The sequence below is a fragment of the Conger conger genome, chromosome 5, assembly GCF_963514075.1.
Source record: "Conger conger chromosome 5, fConCon1.1, whole genome shotgun sequence".
NCBI lineage: Eukaryota > Metazoa > Chordata > Actinopteri > Anguilliformes > Congridae > Conger > Conger conger.
In genome coordinates this window covers 13,230,916-13,246,700 of record NC_083764.1, presented here as the reverse complement: position 1 = coordinate 13,246,700, position 15,785 = coordinate 13,230,916, and the positions used below count along the sequence as shown (strand labels likewise).

The 15,785-nt window shown below is 39.9% G+C and overlaps 1 protein-coding gene across 2 annotated transcripts in view; it reads right to left on the bottom strand.

Moving 5' to 3' along the window:
- pkib (protein kinase (cAMP-dependent, catalytic) inhibitor beta) overlaps positions 1-15,785 on the bottom strand; it is a 28,220-nt gene that overhangs the window by 11,237 nt on the left and 1,198 nt on the right. The gene's annotated exons all lie outside the window — the stretch shown is intronic.

Genomic DNA, 15,785 nt, shown 5'->3' with positions numbered 1-15,785 from the left:
GCCTCAGGCTAACTTTAACAACTGTAGTGGTTATTTTCCAATGATGACTAGTGAAAAAAACACCCCCCATTGAATACAGAGTAGTTGACTGGAATTTAAAGTTGAATTGACGTGATTGTGATATAAACAGACGTGAGTTTAATTTAATAAACGGTGCTCCTGAGAAACTGACTTGTGGATAACAGGAAGCTACAGAAGGATTTCGTCTGCGAGCAGTGAAATATGATGAAGGGATTTAATTTAATAACCGAGCTTTGTTTAACACCCTGTTCGAGGGAGCCCAATGACAACGCTAATAGGATTGGACGATGTGCCCAGCTTTGCCCGGTGCTACTTTTTAAAGAGACAAGCAGTGACAGCAGCAAGTCTGAATACAAGCAGTTGGATACAGCATTTAATTGACCAATTACAGCAGTTGAGTACACATTTAACTCACCTGGGTGCTTGTGTCAAAGTTGTAGACTGGTTTCAAAGTCCTTCCAAATCTTACTAATGTCTTCATTTTGCTTTCATAATGAACTGCTTAAAAACAGTCATCACTTCCCCAAATGCATGGTTATGTCAGAAGAGTGTCTATCCATAGGCAATATTACTCAAAGTAATGTAGACTGCTATAGACTACATCATATGGCCACTTACAGGTACTGACAAATGTCTGCAGGCAGTAAGGGTGGAGCTTCTTTCTTTCCCCCACTAACTTCCTCCATTATGATTTTGAAAGGCAAAGCCAGGGCGTCTACTTGTGTATTCAGTGACAAAGGCTTGATAGAGGAACCCACAGCATGTAAAATGACTGATTACCCAGGCCTACACTGGCCTTCATGCGCTGTGGAACACCCCATGCGTACGGCAAACCGATGCCACGCGGTCACTGACCATGAAGCAAGCGCCATCCGTTATGATTCAGCTCCTGCGGTTAGATAGATGAGCGAGCAGCGTATGATGAAAGGGTAAAACCTTGCAAATGCAGAAGAGCAGAATGCTAATATCACAATAGTCTGTCGGGTTGGGACACAGACAAAGGGGCACAGGTATGCAGTGGCCTCGCCCAGTTTCGTGACAAAAAACAGGACTTCTGGGTGGCCCATTCTGTTAAAGGGATAGTTCACTTTTTGTTTTTGATGTTATTTAAATTTTACTGCATGTTTTCACTGGCTCAGACAGTGTGAGTAATGACAGATATTTTATATACTTAGAGATACGACTTCTGACAACCTGCCAGCTTTACGACGGCTAGCATAGAGGCATTGAGAACTTACAAGCTATGTTTCCAAATTCTATACATATGAAAAGATAGATTTTAGTGCATTAAAACCAGAGGGAATCATTTTATTGCTTTAGACCAAAGAATAATCGTAAAGCTGGCCCTCAGAAACTATCCTTGATGGCACAGAAAGAAGACTGTCGATGCCAATGAAAAATATACATCAAAACTGAAATAAATAAAAAAACCTCAGGCAATAATCGATCCCTTTAAGACACTATTCTATGAACAGGCCTCACAGTAACATACTAAATAAGGACCGCACTAGTGCCAACTGCAGCCAGCAGCCACAAAGGGTTCCACACGGAATGACACAGCATCTCAAACACCAACTACCTCCACTGGTCCATTAATGCCTGCTTTAATAAGCCCTTTAGCTTGTGCAAAATCTAGCATTACAACACATGCAAAAATAATAACGTTGATCGTTGGTCATGTGATTGGTTTTGTGTGTGGTATAAGTTTTTGCACATGCTAAAGGTCTGAGTAATTCAGTGTCTTCCTTACAAGAGCCTGCGATAAGCTCTGCATTGTCGCAATGATTGGACATTCCCAATTGGAGAGAAAGAGGGGGAATTGCAGTTGAAATGATCTATCAATATGTCACATTGCTCTGGATTAGAATGACTTCTCCACTGACGTTTTGTGAAGGATGAAAGGCTCTAAATGCAAAAATAAAACAATAAAATAAGAATAAAAGCTCCAAGACATAGACAGTAATAATACAAACTTATAGTGTCTCAATTTTATTATATATATAGTTTGTTATTTCATTGACACTTTTTCCAAAGCGACTTACAGTTGAAGTAGAGGACAATCCCCCTGGAGCAATGTGGGGTTAAGGGTCTTGCTCAAGGGCTCAAGAAGATCTTAACCGGATCTTATTATGGCTATACTGGGGCTTGAGCCACTAACCTTCCGGGTCCCAGCCACTAGGCTACAGGCCCCCCCGCATTTTATACAATAGAACAGAATTAACATAGTAAATAATGTATTTGATTGGTAGCCTTAAAAACAATAAAACCAAGTTGAATCAAAAACCAACTAAATATAATTTCTGTTATTGCCTGAAGCAGTTATGCAAACCTATAACCTATAACCTCCAGTAATTCCCAGTCCAGACAGAATGGATCATGTTTTACAGTTGAGCAATGGGAGGAAAAGAACTGCACACTTAGTGGAAACATATTCCAGGAAACCTTTCTTTGCACTGATTTATATTAAATGCCACCTTTCCTTGCTCTGCCATTTTAAAAGCACTTAGGCAAAGAGTGTAATTTAAATACTGCAAATAACTTGAAAGCCTGCAGTGTCTTAACTAAATGTTTTTAAATACAGTTTTACAGTTGACTAGTAAAACACAGATTGAACATTTAAATATTAACATTGTCATTCAAATAAAATATTATGATTCGTAATTTTCACTACTGCTGATCATGAAAACAATGATTATAACTAACTAAGAATTCCACTACTCCACTACTATAAAAATATTTAATAAGAATATTTGCCATATTTCAATCGTTGCCAAGTTACTGGTGGTCATATTTCCAACTAAATACAGCATATACATGGCATGTGAGTGAAAGAAGCATTTTCGGTGCAAGAAAATAGTAGAATATAGTGTAGTTACGTGACTCTGACACAGAAACATGTAAACCTATCTCTTCCAGACAACACAGACCGAGACAGAAATAACTTGTCCTTGTACCATAACATGACAGCATTCTTCTGAGGATGGGCACTGGTATATTGGCACAGCTTGTTAACATGCAGTTGGCTAACGCTGTGACAGGATGCGATCAAACACACAATGCTTGATACATCACTTTGTGGCTAGCAAACCACTCCTGGGAAGGCACAGGCCAGAATACAAGCCTATCTTTGATCTGGAGTACAGCACGCGCATTTTCCTTTCCTAACACTGACCGAAACCTCAAGGGATAAAATCCTTTGAAGCAAGACAAGTTTTACCAAAGGTTGAAATACATATGCACAGCCTACTGCATCGGAAGGACATATGGCTTATTTGCATTGCACATTTTTATAGGAGTGGAGGAATTACTATTCCTTGAGACACTGATATTACACTCATCATCGTCATCATTAGTGAGAACTGCAAAACTGCTAATTATTTTATTTGAATGACAATGTGAATATTTTAACATTCAACGTGCATCTCAATTGTAAAACTATTTCAAAACATTTAGGACTAAGTGTCAAGACACTGTACACTTCAAAAGTGACAAGCTATTCGCACTATTGAAAATTGGGCACTTATTGCCGTCTGCGAGTGACTGAATTGTTTGAGACATGCTCTTTGTCAAAGTGCTTCTAAAATGGCTGAGCAAGGAAAGGTTGCATTTAATAAAAAAATCAGTGCTGGGAAAGGTTCCCTGTAATATGTTTCCAGTATTCAGTTTTTCTCTTTCAGAGGTGCTTATTTTGTGGTCCTGTGAGGTGGTATGCAGCTCAGTTTTAATTCCATGGTGCCCTGGAATCACTCAGCATTTGTGCCTAACCTTTGTGCCAGTGCAAGCAATTTCGCCAGTTCAGTGATCAGCGATATTAATGAAAACAATTGTCCTTGAGCTCAGAAAAGCACCTTCATTTGTAAGTGAGTTCAGTTTGATGGCAGATGTAGATTGGCTCCTGGCCTCTATCTGGCTGAGCAGTTGTTGAATGAAAATGAGAATGGGGTACTGATAGCCCACCTCTAGCACTCGAGCTGTTGAAACTAAATAATGGGGCACCTGCTATTTTGGGCCACTCGTCATTATTTTCCATCATTTCCACCATTTTCTCTCCCATTGTAGCGAGCAGAGTGATGGATGTGCACAGCCCAGTCATCTACGGCCCAGAGACTCACACCGACACAGGTAAGTGGATGAGCTCCGTAATGCAGCCGGCACTGACGGCTCAGACATTATAGGCACAACATGGCAGCGATCCCCCCTACCCCACTTCCACAACTCTGGGAGCTCAGGTTTTGTCAAAGCTGCATTTATACGAATGAGAGTAAACAACTCCGAAATGTCGCTCAGTTTGCGGGCAATCCGAGGACCACGCCTACTGGTTAAATAGGCACACACTTGGACTTCGCTGAGAATGGGTCCAGGCTGTTAAATGTGTGTTCTTTCCGCAGTAGGTGTCTAAGACTGAGGAACCACGTAAGAGAGAGCTGTATTCAAGAGACGGGCTGAAAAGTGGCAGAGCTGAAATGTAACAGTTTGCTTTGATTTATTTTGCCTTCATACTTTTTCATCCGGATCCCGTGAGGGTGACAGGCAAAGACTTATTGTTTATTTGTATCTTCGCTCTTGCTTTCTTTCCCTTCCCCGCTCTGCTTTGAAAAACAAAATGCCGGTGCAATCTGGAATTTCCATATCCCCCTGTGTCCAGCTCGTCTATCCTCTCAGGGGTGTGTCACGGCATGTGACACAAGCGCTATGGCAACTATTACGGCAACAGCTATGAATCCTCAGGCCTGGGGGAATATATATTGAGAGCCCACATCAATATATTTTGTAACAAATTAAAAATGGTTACACCCGATATCCCGGGCCCCCCTTGGGCCTGGGACAAATTGTCCCAGTTATCCCTCCATCTGCGGTCCCTTTGCGACTACATTCTATATTCAATATATGCAATGAAAGCATAGAACTGCCACACTGTTTTTCGCAATGTCATTTGGAAGGCTGACAAACAGAACGGGTCTCGGGAGATAGCAGCCACTGATCCCAGTGAGCCCTGTTCAGATGAAAACACTGTGACTGTTCATGCCTTCCAAACACAGCAGGGCCATCTCTCCTGCCTGGATATTACTGTCAGTGCTGGGCACTGACCTCAGGCTACCTTCCTGCACTATACCCTATGGCACTGCACTTGTACTGGATGCCAGAAATGGCACATAACTGGAATTTCCCGGCATTAATCATGTGTAGGCCTGTAACTACAACAAATGGAAATGCCACATGATTAATTACAACCTGCAACAGCAATAATATACTGTAATTATTACACTTGACCAAAAACATAATGTGGGGAATTGGAACCTCAAACCAAATCAATAATGTAAAAATAACAACATGGCTGGTTAATATTATAAAAATATTATGTGACAGAGAGGGATTGCAAACTGTAAGTGGAGAAACAAAAGACAAACACCAATTAATCATGGTCAATGTCAACATTATCGTACAACAAATGCTATTTACTGTGTTACTTTAAGAGATTCTGACATCAGCTTTCTGCTGCTTAATTATGTTGTGCTGACTGCTGAACATCTTATTTCCAGAAATGGCTGTAGGGGGGAAACCACAATATTTATTTTTCCTTTTTTTTTTGAGAGCACAGACTTTGCAATGATGGCTGATTATGAAGATTGCTTCCATAATTTGAGAAAGCGGCATATAAATGTAGCTATATTTGGAAACTCTGGCCTCCTTTAGTCTGCGCTACCCAGAGGACATTGCGCCCAGTGTTTATAGTTGCTGTCACTCAAATGTCAAGCATCCAATCGGTCAACACTTTAATGCATGAATTCAGGCAAATGGCTGACTTCAGCTTAAACTCTTCTATCATAAAAAAGGCTGGTTTCTATATTTATAGTACATCTATTCCTTTACATCGGTATACTGGAAATAAATATGAAAGTCTTTCATGTTTAAAACGGTGGTAACTTTGCTATATTTTGAAACAGCTGGTAGCTGGTATTTCAAGCTGGTCATAGCTGGATTTTACACCAGGGAATTGAGGTATCTAATGACTTAATTTGAATTGAAGGAGGGGGAAAAAAACAACATATTTAGGTGAGTTGAAGAGGAACCTCAGTTTAGCCGGATGAAGGGTTTTAATCAGATCTATTTATAGCCAAGCCAACCTCAGTAATGAACGATAGAGGACGAGGCAAGAGGCGACAGAACAAAGCCAATGATGGTGAGCTGTAGGAATAACACAGATTACACATGATTCACAGCATCACCATTCTCCTTTTACAGATCGATTGCTTCCCTATTGATCGGAGGTCTTTACTGCTTTTCTCCTAAACAAACATGACTCTCTGCCAGTCTACGTATACTGGTGCCTTAAATTTAAAATACGAGGCTCCGCTTTGCTTACATGGTCCAAGAGTGGCCAGCCAAAATGCTTAAATTTAAAATTAGGAGGAAATGGAGAGCTTGTTTATGTACAAAGAGCTAGCTTGTCACATCACCAGTAAAATAAGGACATCTACAAATATCATACCAAGAAGCATGTACATCATGAGCTTGTCCACTGATTGCTATATTTGTGTTTCATTCAACAATTAATTAAATAAAAATGCATTTCTTTTTTTACATTTCAGCCATTATGTATGAACTGTAAGTGGACATACAGTTATAATTATAATTAATGTCACATAATGAATTAATGAATAAAAAATAATTAGTACGATAATTACCCATGGCTTTTACAAAACCATGTTAAAATCTTATCTCACCATCTTCTATATTATGTCCCCTACTGTCTACTCATCATTGGCATATCATAAAAGATTATCATAATTGCGCATGATTATCACCTGTAATTACCATAGCCCACAATCATAATCAATGAAGAATGATTGCACTACTTTTATATTGCTGCAACCACAACGCACACAGAAAATAAAATAGACCTAAATCTGCGTTGCATATGCAAGTTAAGGGGAAAACATGGGAATTATACATCTATTTTAGTCCAAAGCAATGCAAACACTGAAATACCATTGCTTAGAGGTTTCATGCGCTGTGTGTTCAGAGATGCTCTTCTGCATACCACTGTTGTAATGTGTGGTTACTTGGATTATTATCACCTTCCAGTCAGCTTCGACCAGTGTAGTCTGGCCCTTCTCCACTGACCTCTCTCATTAACAAGGTGTAGAACTGCTGCTCGCTGGATGTTTTTTTGTTTTGTTTTTTTTGCACCATTCTCTGCAAACTCTAGAGACTGTTGCATGTGGAAATCCCAGAAATCAGGTGTTTCTGAGATACTCAAACCACCTTGTCTGCCACCAACAATCATTCCATGGTCACATTTTTTCCCATTCTGATGGTTCATATGAACATTAACTGAAGCTCCTGACCCGTTTCTGCATGATTGTATGCATTGCACTGTTGCCACACAATTGGTTGTTTAGATACTCACATGAATAAATAAAGTGCTCAGTGAGTGTGTGCCTGAATGTATTGGCAAGAGTAGGCTACTGTATATTCGGTGGTTAAGAAAGCAGACAAAATGAAAGAATCTCTAGCCTTCCAGTAGGCATATTCTATTATACAATGACAACATGTTTCCTTTCCATTCAGCCCTCACCTCCACCAGCTTCAGTAGAGCTTTTCACAATGCAGAACCATTTCACTGAAATTACAATAGCTAAAGAAAATCCCACAAGGTTTCCTGCAATTCCTTTCAACTGGACACTCAAATGTACATCTCTGGCTGCTTGGAGTGCAGACAGTGACCCTGTGCTTAAGAAACATCCAGTTTCACATTTTAGCAACAAATTCATATTAATATTTACAAGCATTAACATACTCTTACTCCTTTTAAATTCATACATGGCTAGCGCAAATCTTTTGAAACGTTGAAAGTAAAACATGTATTAGCTGTCTGGCAGCAAATAGCAATGGACTGCTAGAGGAAGTAGAATGCCTTTCTGCAATTGTGGTTTAGGACTGAGTATTGGCTAACAGAGCGCTGTGCATCTTGTTTCACTAACTAGGTCATGCATGCGCCTGGCCTACACTGTGGATGGCACCAATTTGGCATGGTTCCCAAAGCAGGACTGGGAAGAGCTCCAGAGTTTTGACATGAATCACCTCCAGTATGGGCTGTGAAGTGAGGTTGCCACGATAACATTCGGAACAATAATAGCAACAATAAGCGCGTGTGTGCGCTTTTACTTCGCCATACTAAGACGTAAGATAAGCGACTGAAATAGAAAGAAAAACGAGAAGACAATCGCTGTAACCACTTGGGGGAACTAGGGCTGCTAAAGTAATCAAAACGGCAAGGGAAGCGAATGATATTGAACTGTAATTGAGGAACGGAAACTAGCCGGAGTGCTACTTTGCCTGAAAACCTCAAGCTGGCATAATTGCAGTGCTTCTCATGATCCTTATACTTGTAAATACGTATGAAGCAATCAAAAAGGATTATAAAACAAGGGGAGGAACTTTACTAGACTGAAGAAAGCTGAAATAATTCGAGAACATACTGCCACCCACACTAGCTAAGAAAACGAAATGGGTAAAACAACAATCACGTTACTTATACACAGTCTACATGAGGTCTTATGATGCACATCAGGTCTTATCATGTGCTCCTGCGTGCATCTATGATCAATAGAACCATCTATTCACAATAATTGGACACAATTCATTCAGGTATGCTATTGCTATCACCATATGCCATACCAAACAGCTGGTGGTGAAATCATAATATACTTTCTTCAAACATGTGGCATTTGGTTTGTCTCAAAACCCTATCAATGGTGTTAAGTGTGAAGGCTCCTAGACAAAGAACCATTTTGCCTGACAAAAAAAACATTGAACTAGAGTTCTATGGAATCAAAGGGTTTTTCCCCAAGAGTGTATAATAAATCTGCATTGTGTGAACATAATGGAAAGTGCATTTTAACCGAAGAACATAAGAGTATTTGATTAGAAAAAGAGGCCTTTCAACTCATCAAGACTTGTCAGGACTTGCTTTTAGTTTAAAATGGTCTCCAAAGCCCGGAAGAGCGGTGCACTTTAGCTGAGAGATGTAATGCCCAACAACACAATGTGATGTCTATCAGGGAGGCCATTCCATTTTTGTTACAGTCTGGATTCTAAGATTGCCTTCTTAGACCTCTCTAAAGTATCACCTTGAGAAGAGTTATGAACAGCTCAAAAAGGAGTTCAATTCAGGCGAATCCTGAAAATCAATATAAAAAAAAATCCATAATGAAGCACTGACAGGTGGATGACGCCATTTACATTGCCTTCTTGTACAGACCCCGGAGGCTTGACCGTGAGCTGAAATATTGGCAAAGTGGCCACAAAATTCAATAAAGAGTATGCAAATGAGTTGCTTTCTTTCACAATACTCTTCAGTACAAATGAATGGAGGTGATAGGAGCACTCAAAAACACAATTTTTTATGGGAAACATGTTAAATAAAGCCAACCATGCTTTTCCCAACACACACACACACACACACACACGTGCGCACACACACACACACACAGTGTATTCAATAACCATGCCCTTAAAAGACTATACTCCATTTTCCTGTGATTTAATTTGCTATGGTCCAACAGTAACCTTTGAACCCATGATCCAGATCATCCTGGATGTGGGAACGCAGGCTAAAATAATGTTCAGAGAAAATACATGACCATACATCATCAATACAATAACCTACATGGGCTAAACAGTACCTGTGGGAACTACTTTTGATGGCACTGAAATGGAATCTGTACACCATATTCATAATTATATTTATGTTGAAGACAATCCAGATGATCCAGGCTGACAGGCTGTGGATGGGAATTAATAATTCATATTTAGCAATCAAGAGGATTCCCAGTGGATTATAAAATCCTTGAGTACTGAACAGCAATCTTTATTTTGCACACTCAGATAATACACAAATGTAAATGTGCAAATGAAAAAGAGTATAGGGCATACAATCCAAAAAGATTTGCACGGTAAACAAAACACAGCACGCACTCTCTCCGTTTTTGCTATTTTGCTTCCGGAGCGATTCCCTACTTTGTTGTTGCACATCCAAGGATAAAAGTAGGAGGAATTAGGTCCCAGATTGACCAGGGTTATTTTTAGCTTCAGTGATGATTCGCTCAAATCCGCAAATATAAGATAGCTCAGCAGGGTCTTTGCGATTTCACCTCGTTCTCAGCCTTTAAAAGGGTGAGTCTGGCAGAAAGCACCATTCCCTTTCAGTGATTTATCATCGGACTCCGGCTGCAGTTGAAGCGCCCTTTCACCACTGATTCCCGTTATGAACATACTGACTATGAAAAACAGCCTTTGGGATCCAGGGTTTATCTGATTCACATTTCTATTCTGTGATAGGACTTAACCTATTAAACGGCAGGCTTCCACTCTACGTCATATCATGTTCTCCCAGATATGTATTCCACATGTAAAAATTTTCAACATATCCATACTGTTAAGATATTCATAGTTTCTTTTTAAACGTATGTATATACTGTATGTGTGTGTGTGTGTGTGTGTGTGTGTGTGTGTGTGTGTGTGTGTGTGTGTGTGTGTAAAAAAAAGCAGCAATGTTCAGGCTGATGTCATGTGGCTGGGATTCTGCACAGTCATTTCAAGCTCCCGGCCCCAATTGTCTGTAATGAACTGCCAGCCGATGACCCCAGGTGCAGTTAAATGAAGCCGGCTAAACAGGCAGAGGAGGGAAGGAACAGCTCAGACATCATTTGGATCACAGTGGGCAAAATGGCTAATGATCATACGTGGCACTGGATCCAGAGAAACAACTGCACTCTGAGCTAGAATGAAAAAATACAAACTCTTAACACATTTACACTGCAACCGCAATTCAACACTAATGTACTTTTAAGACCTGCTACTGCTGATCGATTATGCACTGACCAAGGAGGCGCCTTCTACACTAAGAGCCAATAAGGGTAGTAAAAGGACAATTATGTAGATTACTGCCCTGTGTTGTGCTGATTAAAAACCACAAATTGAAATTAAACGAGATGAGTGGGCTTCCACTGGATTATTATTGAATGAAAAATGATGATTGTTCCCTGCACATTTTCAATTTAGACATAAACAAGGTGATAGGGTTCAATATTTCAATACCACTCTCTGTTTGCCTTGTTCAAAGGGGGCGGAACCGTAATTAGGCTACTTCATTGATTTGACACAGAGAGCACGGGTACCTTTAGCGCGTTAGCGCTGCAACCCCCGCAGTATCAAGAGATCCAATTACCCAAGCTGAATGAGGATGAGTTAAACTGAAGGAGCGAGAAGCCCTCCTGGGACCTCCCCTGTGAAATACCAGCGCAGAATCTGCCAAATTCACTCACAGCTGCCTTGAAGAACCCTCAGATAAAAATCAGGGCCTGGCTGAAACAGGCTTTCCTTCAGACTTCTGCAAATGAAAGGCCGCTGGTTCTAATGGCACATATTGCTGCCGTTTTTTGTCCTGCTGATCTCCTCAGATTTCCCTTATGAAAGGCCTTGCTTTGTAGGCTTCAGATAAGGGGCGTTGTGTATCTTAAAAGCCTTCATCCGCCTTTTATCGTAACTCCTCCATGGTACACGGACAAACTTCTCTTTTTTCCTCAGTATGTTTGGTTTTTGTGTGAAGTGCTGAACATCTGTATTTCGGTTGGAAAATATGAAACAAAGGCTGTGAGTGCTAAAACAAGTGCAGCTAAGTATACTGTTTTTTCTCCTACGTGCTGATTACAATCAGCAGCATCTAGCCCACAAGCCCAAGTACAATTCCAATATCATTCTTTGGACTGTCACAATGAATTAAGCAGGGACCTATCACCATCCCTGGTTTGTGACTGACCTTGTTTGTCACTGCCTTTTGTTTGCCGAAATAAGGAGAGGGAACATCTGCCTGGCCGTGTGGCCCTTCTCTCTCATTTTGAGATTCATCTCATCCTAATTACCCCACAAACAATGCCCTCGTGCAGGCTTCCCATCAACATCACCGCAAACTCCAGGCTGAGCACTTCCTCGTTGCTCATAATTACAAATTAGTATTGCCTGAAAAGAGCGAGTGACCTCACTTAATTAAAATGCAAAGTCCAAAGTGAGCAGTGCTTCTGGAAACTTCTGAAGATATCATCAAGCAGTCTTTATTGTGGTACCAACACAGCAACCCATCCCCCCTCCAGAAGTAAAACTATTTCTACTAATGACCACAATTCTTAAAACCTTACTTGGTAAGGTATATGTAAAGTCAGTTAATAGGATTTAGAGCAGCTAGGGCCCCCACATTTCTTCTCACAATGTAGATGCAAGACATTTGTTAAGCTATTGTGTTGTTAGGTCAGTATAGAAATCACAAGCAGTAAATAGGTCATGTCACAGATACTTGGTCCATATTTTTCTCCAGTCTATGCTATGTCCTGTCCAGTGTCTGATGGAGAGTGATTGCTGTAAATAAAAGTTGGAGAGTATGGACATAGTAACTATCTGGATATACTGAATATAATTATCGATATGGTAAACATCTAGTAGAAATATTTATTTTGCTTTGCGAGTATTTTCACTGAAATTAAGCTTGCTCTGGGTAGTTCACTAGATGAACTGTAACAACTTGGTAATGGAGCTAGTATCAAGTAATAATTCTGAAGCCACATTATAACAGACTGGATGTGTTCACTATGACTTGCATACTGTAAAAGGATTCCCCAAGTGGCAGTGGTGAACGCAAATGCGTAAGGGCATATCTTTTAACTGATTGGACCACCGCCACTGTCTCAGACGTCATTCCAGAATAATGTCTTAGAAATGCTCCCTTGATTTCAGATCTGGTGACTGAGAAGGTGTTGACATTTGTATAATGTCAGCATCATGGTCCACTAACCATTGACCACTCATAGTCTGTGGACAGGGATAGTATAACCTTGAAAGACATTCCACTCTGGAGAAAAGAAATGCTTTGACATGGGGTGAAGACAATCGCTTACAGTAGCACTGTTGACTTTGAGCTTGCCTTGTGAGGGGTTGAGTGCTATACCAGGAAAAGTGTCCCTCACCACCGCAAACCACCAGAACCCTTCACTGTCATGTTTTTCTATTTTTGTTCACTCCCTATATCATTCAAATTCAGATCATGGTTACCGCATTCCTTTTCATGAAGAATTCCCATGGTTTCTTCGGCGTACTAGTCTGTTCTGCTAGCGCAGAAGGCCAGTGAATTTATGTATGCAGGAGAACTGGCCTACAGTGGTAAAAAACTGCACTCTAATAGCTGCTCATGAATAAAAAACTGTGCTAGTTCACTTCTTTTATCGGTTGTGTACTCCTTATTACTGGCCTTGAAATTTATGTTAAATGGACAGCAATAGTTTCCATCGTTTAAAACACTGGAAGCACTTAGTTCACACACAAACACACACTGGTTAATTATTGTAATTATAAACAGGCCTCACTAATTGAGACAAGCCAGGCCAGACTGTATGAGTAAGCTATTAAATCAGCACCTTTGCCAAACATAGTGATTACTGGCGACACTGTGGCCATGGCCCTACTACTGAGTTAATGAACAGATGCAAATGTACTTTTGATTAACAGCATAACACAATTTTAAAGCTGCCCTGATTCAGACTGGTGATATAAATGATAATAATGCACTTTCTGAAACCAAAACATACATTGCATGAAACCAGCATCTTGTTGCTATAACCCATATTATGGAAACTAATGGAAATTTTGCTAATACATGTGTGTTGTTCATGATCACATGTTAAGTCCTTACCATTTCCACACATTCATCACTGGCAGTTACATGACTGGCACTGCTCTAAGCTAATGATGATAAATGAATCTGCATCTGACTTAACAGAGCCAGAGAGCGAGAAGGCAGTGATAATGCAAATGTGATGTGATAGCATCACGTGTGAAACTGGCTGCAATGAATGTGTTGAAATGACGAGGAAACAGCCGTCGCCATTTTGTAACACATTCACAACATCCAATGAAGCACATGGTACTGTGTTATGCAAATAATGATAAACAATGAATCTGCATCTGACTTCATCATATTTATAGAGTGAGAGAGAGAAAGAGAGAGAGAGAGAGGGTGTATATTTTAAAGAATAATGTTATATGACAGCAGAATCCTCACTGCAATCACAGACATGAAATCATGTGGTTATAAATTATAAACTGTCACCTGATAAGCTGGTGAGTTTTATTCAATATGCGTCCCATATCCAAACTGGGTTTGAAGTGAAACTCCAATTCCCACAGACAAGCCGTAATTTCAATCTACTCAAGAAAGCAAACATTTGCACTGCATTTCAGATGTGAGGGGAAATGTATTTGTCCAGCATGCCACACTTTAGCTGATAAATCATCAAAGCGCTGATCACGATGTTAACTACATTATCCTTTCACCACAGGCTATGTGCATAGTGCTTCAAGAACCATGCACCCTTGTGAGAGACCCTTATGTCTAATGATGTATTTCTTTTCAAAGTCATGGGTAAAAATAGGCATCTTTTCAAATTAGGGAGGAGTTGTTACGTGCTGATTGAAGTGTTACTGGTGGGAAGAGGGTACTGTGTGGAGGGGGAAAGACCATTATTCAGCCAAGCAGAGCACAAAGGATAGGGCCGGCCTGCCATGGGTCCACTATAGCTGTAGCAACTTTAGCTGTAGCTGTCAAAATGGACTAACATTGTCTGGTCAGGAGGGACCATCATTTTTTCCCAAATTGAACAAAATAAATACCAATGTGAGAAGAGATTTCAACAACGCTGTACTTTCACATTAATACCCAACTCCTTCTCTTTCATCTGTATAAATGAGTATTGTGTTTATACTCTAATGGCTTTCAGAGGTAAATATGTGTTCATACAATAAAAACAAGGGAATGCAAATGTTTCCTGCAGTAGATGAATGAGTGTGAGGTTTACTCTGAGCTGTTACATTTCACTTTCTAAATCTGTTATTAGTGATTCCATTCATAAACTTGAAAAAAAAAATTAAAATACTTTGACAGGCCCTGAAGTTGTAAAACGATTCGATTGAAATAGTGATGAAACATGATTGAATATTACCTTCTTAGCATCTGGGAAACAGAAATAGAGTATGTAACCGCGGATACACATGCCCAATGTAAATCCAACATTATTGTTCTTTGCCTTTGTTGTGGTAAATACGATAGCAGTAGCGTAAAAACGGCGATCACAGACATTAAAGGTGAATATCAAATAACGTTAAAGATCCACTTGTCACGTAGAAAAAGTTTTAAATCTAGATTACAAAATTCAAAGGAATTAAAAAATCAGAGTAGGTTGGCCTTTGATAGCTGATATGGGAACATTCTAATGTATGGCAAGTGCATCATAATAGGCTACGGTATAAATATAAACAGACAGATAAGAATATCAATTAAAAAACTTTTCTTACATGCCGAAAATACATTGCAAATAGTCCCTGTGATGGCTGGCAGGCTTTTAGTTTTTTTAATCTATTACCAACAAAGGATACATTGTCCCAATATGGTCCAGTTGCATGCAGCTGTTTAACTTCAATCAGTCTTAATCAATATTTAATCTCAACAAAGCTACACAATTGAAACGACGTTTTTACATTTCTGGCCAAATGACAGCGACGGCTCACAGATTTACAGTTTCTGTAACACACTTAAGCTATTTTCACAAACAAGATGATACTTCAATTAGCCACAAGTAGCCTTCATGAATGATGTTTCCCCGATAGCTATTATCTATCATATGCGTTTGACACAATGCTAACGCTTGTGAGAAAAA